Source organism: Rhinolophus ferrumequinum, chromosome 7 (assembly GCF_004115265.2).
Source record: "Rhinolophus ferrumequinum isolate MPI-CBG mRhiFer1 chromosome 7, mRhiFer1_v1.p, whole genome shotgun sequence".
Lineage (NCBI taxonomy): Eukaryota > Metazoa > Chordata > Mammalia > Chiroptera > Rhinolophidae > Rhinolophus > Rhinolophus ferrumequinum.
This window is the reverse complement of record NC_046290.1, coordinates 26,308,081-26,315,675: the sequence shown is the minus strand read 5'-3', so window position 1 is coordinate 26,315,675 and position 7,595 is coordinate 26,308,081.

Below are 7,595 nucleotides of genomic sequence, written 5' to 3'. Positions count from 1 at the left end.
GTACCCTCCTTTATGAAGCCTTTCTCAATTTTCTAATCACTCCCCAATATTTGTCAAATCCTACCTCCGCCTCAAGATCTATCATACTTCCAAGTACCTTCAATGTCCATTTGGTTGACTCATCTGACAGTTTCACACTTCTTTGACTTCCTGAACTCCAGTGGTTGTCACATCTATTCCACTTCATCCATTCACATGAAGGTATTTATATCGCTATTATATTAAGGGACATCCAAACTTCTCAAGAATTTTTTTCAAATACCCTTAAATGTCAACATTAAATAAATCATCATTGTAATATAAAAAGAAAGATATGTAAATAATGTCAGATATATAATATAATGAGGAAAACAAAAATATATATGTGCACTCAAGAGAATGAGAAGATAAGTCACAGACTAGAAGAAAATATTGCAAAAGACATATCTGATAAAGGACTGTTATTCAAAATATACAAATAACTTAAAACTCAACAATAAGAAAATGAACACTTTTATTTAAAAATGGGCAAAGATCTGAACAGATATCTCACCAAAGATATATAGATGGAAAATAAGCATATGAAAGCATGTTCGACATCATGTCATTAGGGAATTGCAAAATTAAAACAGCGACGGATACTACTGCACACCTAATAAAATTGCTAAAATCCAAAACGCTGACAACGCCAAATACTGATGTTGGAAGTGGAGCAACAGGAATTCTCATGCATTGTTGGTGGAAATGCAAAATGGTACAGCCACTTTGGAAGACAGTTTGTCGATTTCTTACGAAACTAAGCATACTCTTACCATACGATACAGCTATCACACTCCTTGGTATTTATCCAAAGGAGTTGAAAACATGTCCACACAAAAACCTGCACATAGATGTTCATAGAAGTTTTATTCATAATTTCCAAAAGTTGGAAGCAAGAAAGATAGCCTTCAGTAGGTGAGCTGATAAGTAAAACTGTGGTACATCGAGACAATGAAATGTTATTCAGCACTAAAAGGAAATGAGACATCAAGCCATAAAAAGGTATGGAAGAAACTTAAATGCATATAACTAAGTGAAAAAAAGTCAAACTGAGGAAGTTACATGTTGTGTGACTCCACCTATATGACACTCTAGAATAGACAAAACTGTGAAGACAGTGAAAACGATCAGTGGTTGCTAGGTGTTGGAGAGTGGTGAAGGGGAGATGGGATGAATTGGCAGAACACAGAATTTTTGGGGCAGGGAAACTATTCTGTATGATACTACAATACGAACACATGTCATTATACTTTTGTCAAAACCCATTAAATGTGCAACACCGGGATGAGCTGTGATGTAAACTGTGGACTTTGGGTGGTAATGATGCCACAATATAGGTCCATAGATTGTAAGAAATGTACCACTCTCAGTGTTCTGCATAATTTTTCTGTGAACCTAAAAAAAAAATCTATTAAAGAAAAAGGCATGTGCAGAAAATTTATTTGTAATTAATTTACAAGTACATTTAATAATAATTCCATTAGAATAGTAATTACAAAGAAACCTTAAAATGGCCATTTATTTAGGGTGTAGCCATGGGGAATAAATGCATCATCCATTATTTTGTAAAAAAACATGCCTCATATAGCCAATTAATTGGCAACATACTCTCTAGAAATGGGCCTGATCAATTCAACGTGAAACATTTATCCAATAAAATGTTCTCTTGGCAAAGTTACGTGTTTATTTACCAAAGATTAAAGACTATAGTACAATGCCAAAAGTTTTGTTTCAATTAAAATAATTTAATGCTAGTAATTCCATAACTTGCTCCGAAGAAAAGACAACTGGGAAAATGATGTTTATTAAGTACAAGTGTTGCCTTTACTGGAATAAGGATAAGTCTCAGAGATAACTCAAAATTTAATGTCCTATATATTTTAGAATTAGCATAAAGATTCTGATGTAAATCTCTTTTAGCCCTTCTGGATTGTTTTCTGATCATGTCTATCATTTGTTTTAGCTCCTTATTATTTAATAATTGACTGAGTTGAGTGGGTATTATTTTGGTCTTTCTTATATTCCACAAACAGCTACTTTTATATAAAATAATTATCTATGTAAACATTGAGGCAGAGAATAAATTAGTATATAGGTATTTGGTGGCAATTTTTCTATAACGAAGCTATATCTTCAATTTTTTTTCACCATTTTATTCCAACTCTAAAGAAATTTTGCTGATAAAAAAACACCTAGAATTAGATTCAACAATCAAATCAATAATTAGCAACTTTAGAAGAGTTCAGTATAGGGAGAAAACATGAGGAACTTAGTATAAGGTAAAAGTATCTAAATTAAATTTGAGAATTTTTAATTTAAAAATAATTTATATTTGTATTTTGAAGTAATCTGGGCAAATATTTGAAAAAAATAAGTCAGATTGTTACTTTATGCTGATGTCAAAAGAAAGGATGAAGTAAATGTTTGCATGTGTGGTAGGCTGAATAATAGCTTGCCAACAATATCCAGGTCCTAATCTTTAGAATCTGTGAATGCTACCTCACATTGCAAAAGGGACTTTGTAGGTGTGTGATCAAATTAAGGATCTTGAGATAAAAGATTATCCTGGAATAGGTGGGTATACCCCAAGTGTAATCCCAAGTGTCCTTATAAGGACAGGGAAGGCAAATGGGGGATGAGGGTGAGGGGGATCAAATGTACGGTGATGGAAGGGGAGCTGACTCTGGGTGGTGAACACACAGTGTGATTTATGGATGATGTGATACAGAATTGCACAACTGAAATCTATGTAATTCTACTAACAATTGTCACCCCAATAAATTAAAAATAAATAAAATAAAAAAAAAAAAAAAAAAAAGGAGATTTGACTACAGAAGAGAAATGACAGTGGAAGCAAGAGGTTGGAGTGATGTGAGAAAATGATCACAAGCTGGAGAACATACGCAATCCAGAAGCTAGAAAGGGAATGGAAAAGATTCTCTCCTAGAACCTCCAGAAAGAACAAGCCCTGTCACAACTTTCAGCCCAGTGAAACTGATTGCACTTTTTTTTTTTTTTTTTTTTGGCCTCCAGAACTCTAAGAGAATAAATGCGTTGTTTTAAGACACCCAGTTTGCGGTAATTTGTTTGAGCAGCCATAGGAAACTAAAACCATATGTAAAAGTGAAAAAACAAAATACATATCAAATACATATGGTGTGCATACTGAAGAATTTGGCAGAAGTAATTGATGTCTACAGAATACTTAGAAATGAGTAAAAATAGATTGATGTGATGGATAGAGTGATGAAGATGAGTATATTATGTGTATATACAAGTAGAGAACAATGTAAATGGTAGAATCTAAATGGTAGGAATATGGGTTTCCACTATAAATTTTTTCAGGTTTTCTAAGGTTTAAATATTTCCTATAAAATATTGGGGAGGAATCATAGTTGAAAGTAGGTTATCATGAGATAGGAAACAATCTTTTATTCCAGGACATTAAGGGTAAAAGCTAATGAAAAGACTATTGGGTTTGCATGAGTCCAAATGGAAAGCTGTGAGGTAGAAAATGAAAAAAAAATGAACAAAATTAAAAGAAAAATAATGAACTGGGAAATATTTGCAGCATGTTTGTCAAAAGCTATGTATCTACAATACAATAGTGGAATATTGTCACTAGGTCTTTAATGGTCTCCTAACGCTAAATACATAAAATTACTGCATTTAGAATTCAGGCTCATACTCTGTACCTATTATCTTCATGGTCAACTCTGTTTCTTTCTTAACTATATCATTATTTCTGTTATTATTTGGGAAAAATTATAGGCAAAGGGTATGGAAAAAGAAACCCTCTTAAAAATTATGAGAAAGTTGTCCTTTTATTTATAAGATGATACTAGTTAGTAATATAGATGATATTCTGGACTTTTCACCAGCAGAGCATACACACTGACTGTTAACTCAAAGTCAGAGGGGAATCTAAAAAGACTAGCCACAGTCTTTTCTTGATCGCTTTCCCAAGGCACAAAACTGTTTATTAAGAAACTAGGACACCTCTAATTACCTTAAACATTGAAAACCAAATATGAAATATAAAAGGTCCCTTAATTGTTATTTATTATAATAAAGATCATTATAAATAATGAGATACCACCTCTAGAGTATTCATTGTAGAAAGAATAAGTACGAGTATATTATGGTGGATCCAATCACTGGAAGAGTATGTTGCCAGTACAGATTGTTTTCAGAGAAATTTTAGCTATCAGAGAAAATGTTCATGAAGAAGTTATATGAAATAGCAGTATATAAAGTCATTTAAATGGTATGGTCCCAATATTTTAACAAAATCTAAGTAGAAATAAACACAGAAAAAAAAGATCAGAAGGAAGAACATCAAATTGTTAGCAGTCATTGTTTTAGATTGTGGAAAATGGTCTTTGTTTCCATCTTTCAGATTTCTCCTATATTTTTCTCTTTGTTTTTGCAATAAACAGGAATCACTTTTATAATAAAGCAACATTATATATAACACAAAAGGTACATTTATGTGTGTGTAAATGGACAATGTGATCATATGAAGTAATGCCAGCAGTAGTGCCAGTCAGCAAATGGAAGGGAGCTGGTCACTACTGCATACCTCCAAGCTTGCTTCTGTAAACCCAGCTCTACATTGCAATCTCCTAGGGCATTTTTTTTAACATATAATACCTGGACCCTACCCTTATAAATTCTGAGACTTTTTGAGTGGCGGTAAGGCTTTTGTGTTTTATTAAATTTCCCCAAGAGACTTCAGTCTCTTGGAGGCAAATTTGAGAATTACACAACTATGCAATGGTTTTCAAACTTTAGTTTGCATAACACTTGTTTAAAAATAAAAATTATTGGACTCTACCTTTCATTTGAGGTAAAGCCTAGTTATTAGGTTGGTGCAAAAGTAACTGTGGTTTAAAAGGTTAAAAATAATTGCAAAAACCGCAATTGCTTTTGCACCAACCTAATAGACAGCCACATTTCTAACAAGCACCCAGCAATTCTGATACCCATGTTCTATCAAAAACATTTTAAAACTTATATGTAATTATAATTTTAAATATATATGGAAATTGAGAGTGTCTTGGGGGGGCATTTTTTACTTTTATTCTAAATTCAAACTGCCATGGACATATATGTATATACACACGTAGGTATGTATTTTTTTACATATTTCACTTCTTCCAACTTATGTATCAGTTTCTGTTTCTGGTTTACTTTGTAAATACAAAAGTATAGTCTAGGGATCAAAATAAGTAACTGCAGTTTACTCAAGTTTTGCATTAAATTATTTATACTTATTCCATTTCTAAGAACTACTTGCCCAAACACTAAAGAATCAAGACAGTTTCGTGCTTAAAGGGTTCTGAAGTCCTGATCTTTGCCACTTCCTAGCTGGATGATCCTCTGAGCCTCAATTCCCTCATCTGATAAATGGGACTATCAGTAATGCTTACTCCACAGGGTTAAGTAACAATTCATGAAAGTACTTTGCACAGCACCTAGAATATACTACAAGTTCAGTGAAAGGTTATGTTTCCTTGTACCAAAATCCACTTATTAAATTTGATTCCAATATTTAAATTGAATAATATGACTCCAGTGACACATAGTATTCTTGACCATTGCAAAAGTGCTGCAAACATTTAAAATCTGGAAGAAAATTTCTATCTACATTCACACTGATGCAGATTACTTATTTTGTTATGATTATTAACCCTAACAAGTCTCTTCAAAACTAAGAATTGGTTGTGAATTCAAATTAGTTCAAATCACTAAGGATTTTTATTGAGATCTCTCTATGATTAAACCCCAGACAAAACACTCCAAGGTATACCAAGGATGAGGCAGTCATTGCTTTCCATGGATGGGCAACTGCTTCTCCTGAGACCTATAATTTTTGCTGGAGAACACAGAAAGCATATGGCATATGGGCCAAGAGTGGCCTGTGGGTGATTGTCATCTACTCGTGTCCTACTTGTCACTTAATTACAGACCTGGTCTCCTTTGCTTTCCTGAGCCACCATTGCCAGCTGTCTGTGGTATTGTGGTGGAAAGCTGCTTCTCAACAAAACCCTTCATACCAGCATCAACAAATTTGTCTGTCCTATACATGAAAGACCATTTACCATGTTTCAAAGATGGCTGGTCCCAGGTTCACAATTCATTAGCTGGGTTGCTTAGAATACAGCATTCCTGGAAGTAATGCCAAGGGTATGACAGTATTTGCCTGAGTCGAATCCATAGATTGTCTGATCCCCAAACAGTTGTCTCTCCTTTCTGTCTCTCTCTTTTCTCCCTTCTTTCTTTCCTTCCTTCCTTCCTTCCTTCCTTCCTTCCTTCCTTCCTTCCTTCCTTCCTCCTATCCTTCCTTCCTTCCTTCCTTCCTTCTTTCCTTCCTTCCTTCCTTCTTTCCTCCTTCCCTCCCTTGATAGATAGATAGATGATAGATACATAGATGGATAGACACATACTCACATACCTGTGGATATTAAACATTATAATAGGTGAATATATGTAAAGCTCTTAAGTACATTGCCTGGCACATGCAGAATACTTAGTATGTGCCAGCCAGTGTGCTAAGAACTTTACATACATTTTCATGTGTCCTCACAATAATCTTAAGAAGTGGATTGTATTATTATTCTCCTTTTACAAATATTATTGCAGAGTTAGGGAAGTTAAGTAATTTACCCCAAGACATACAGCTAGGAAGTGATAGAGCCAGAATTCAGTATTTCTTTCATCTTTGAATTTCTAACTTCGAATCATATGTACATATAACTTGAAGTTATATATGTTACATATAACATATATGTTTATAAATAGTTTATCAATGGACTATATATACATATATATATATTATACACACACAAATAAACACACACACACTCACATACTCACATACACACATACACACACCAGGGGTGCCAAAAAATGTATACAAGTGGATACTTTGGTCAATGTTGCTCAAGCAGTAGTTCGCCATAATCAGAATGTCTGGACGCTGATGGTAACCACTTTGAGCACCTCTTGTAATTGCAAAAGTCAAACGTGACTTGTATTCATCTTTGTTACCGGTATATATTGAGTATTACAATTTTAATAGTTTTCTTAAAATTTGTATACATTTTTGGCACCCTCTGTATATGTATAAATATATATATGTATATGTATATATATCCATATATATATACTGTACATGTATATATATGTATATGTGTGTGTGTGTGTATATATGTCTCCTATATGTGTAAAATGTAAGTTATTGATCCAATATTGGAACATATGGTTTGAGTTATTTTCCCAGTTTGCGAATGAATTTAGGTCACATCTTTATTGGGTTCTTTTTTGTTCATTGAAGAATGTATATACACATATATACACACATGTGTTTTATATGTTACTTATAAACATATATAATATGTTTTATAGTTGACTATATATGGATATATATGTGTGTATATATATATACCTATATGTATACACACATAGGTATACATATAACACACACACACATATGTATTCTTCAATGAAGGTAAAGATCTCAGTAAAGGTGTGACTGGATCTCAGGAAAGGAGTTTAGATTCATTCTCAAACTG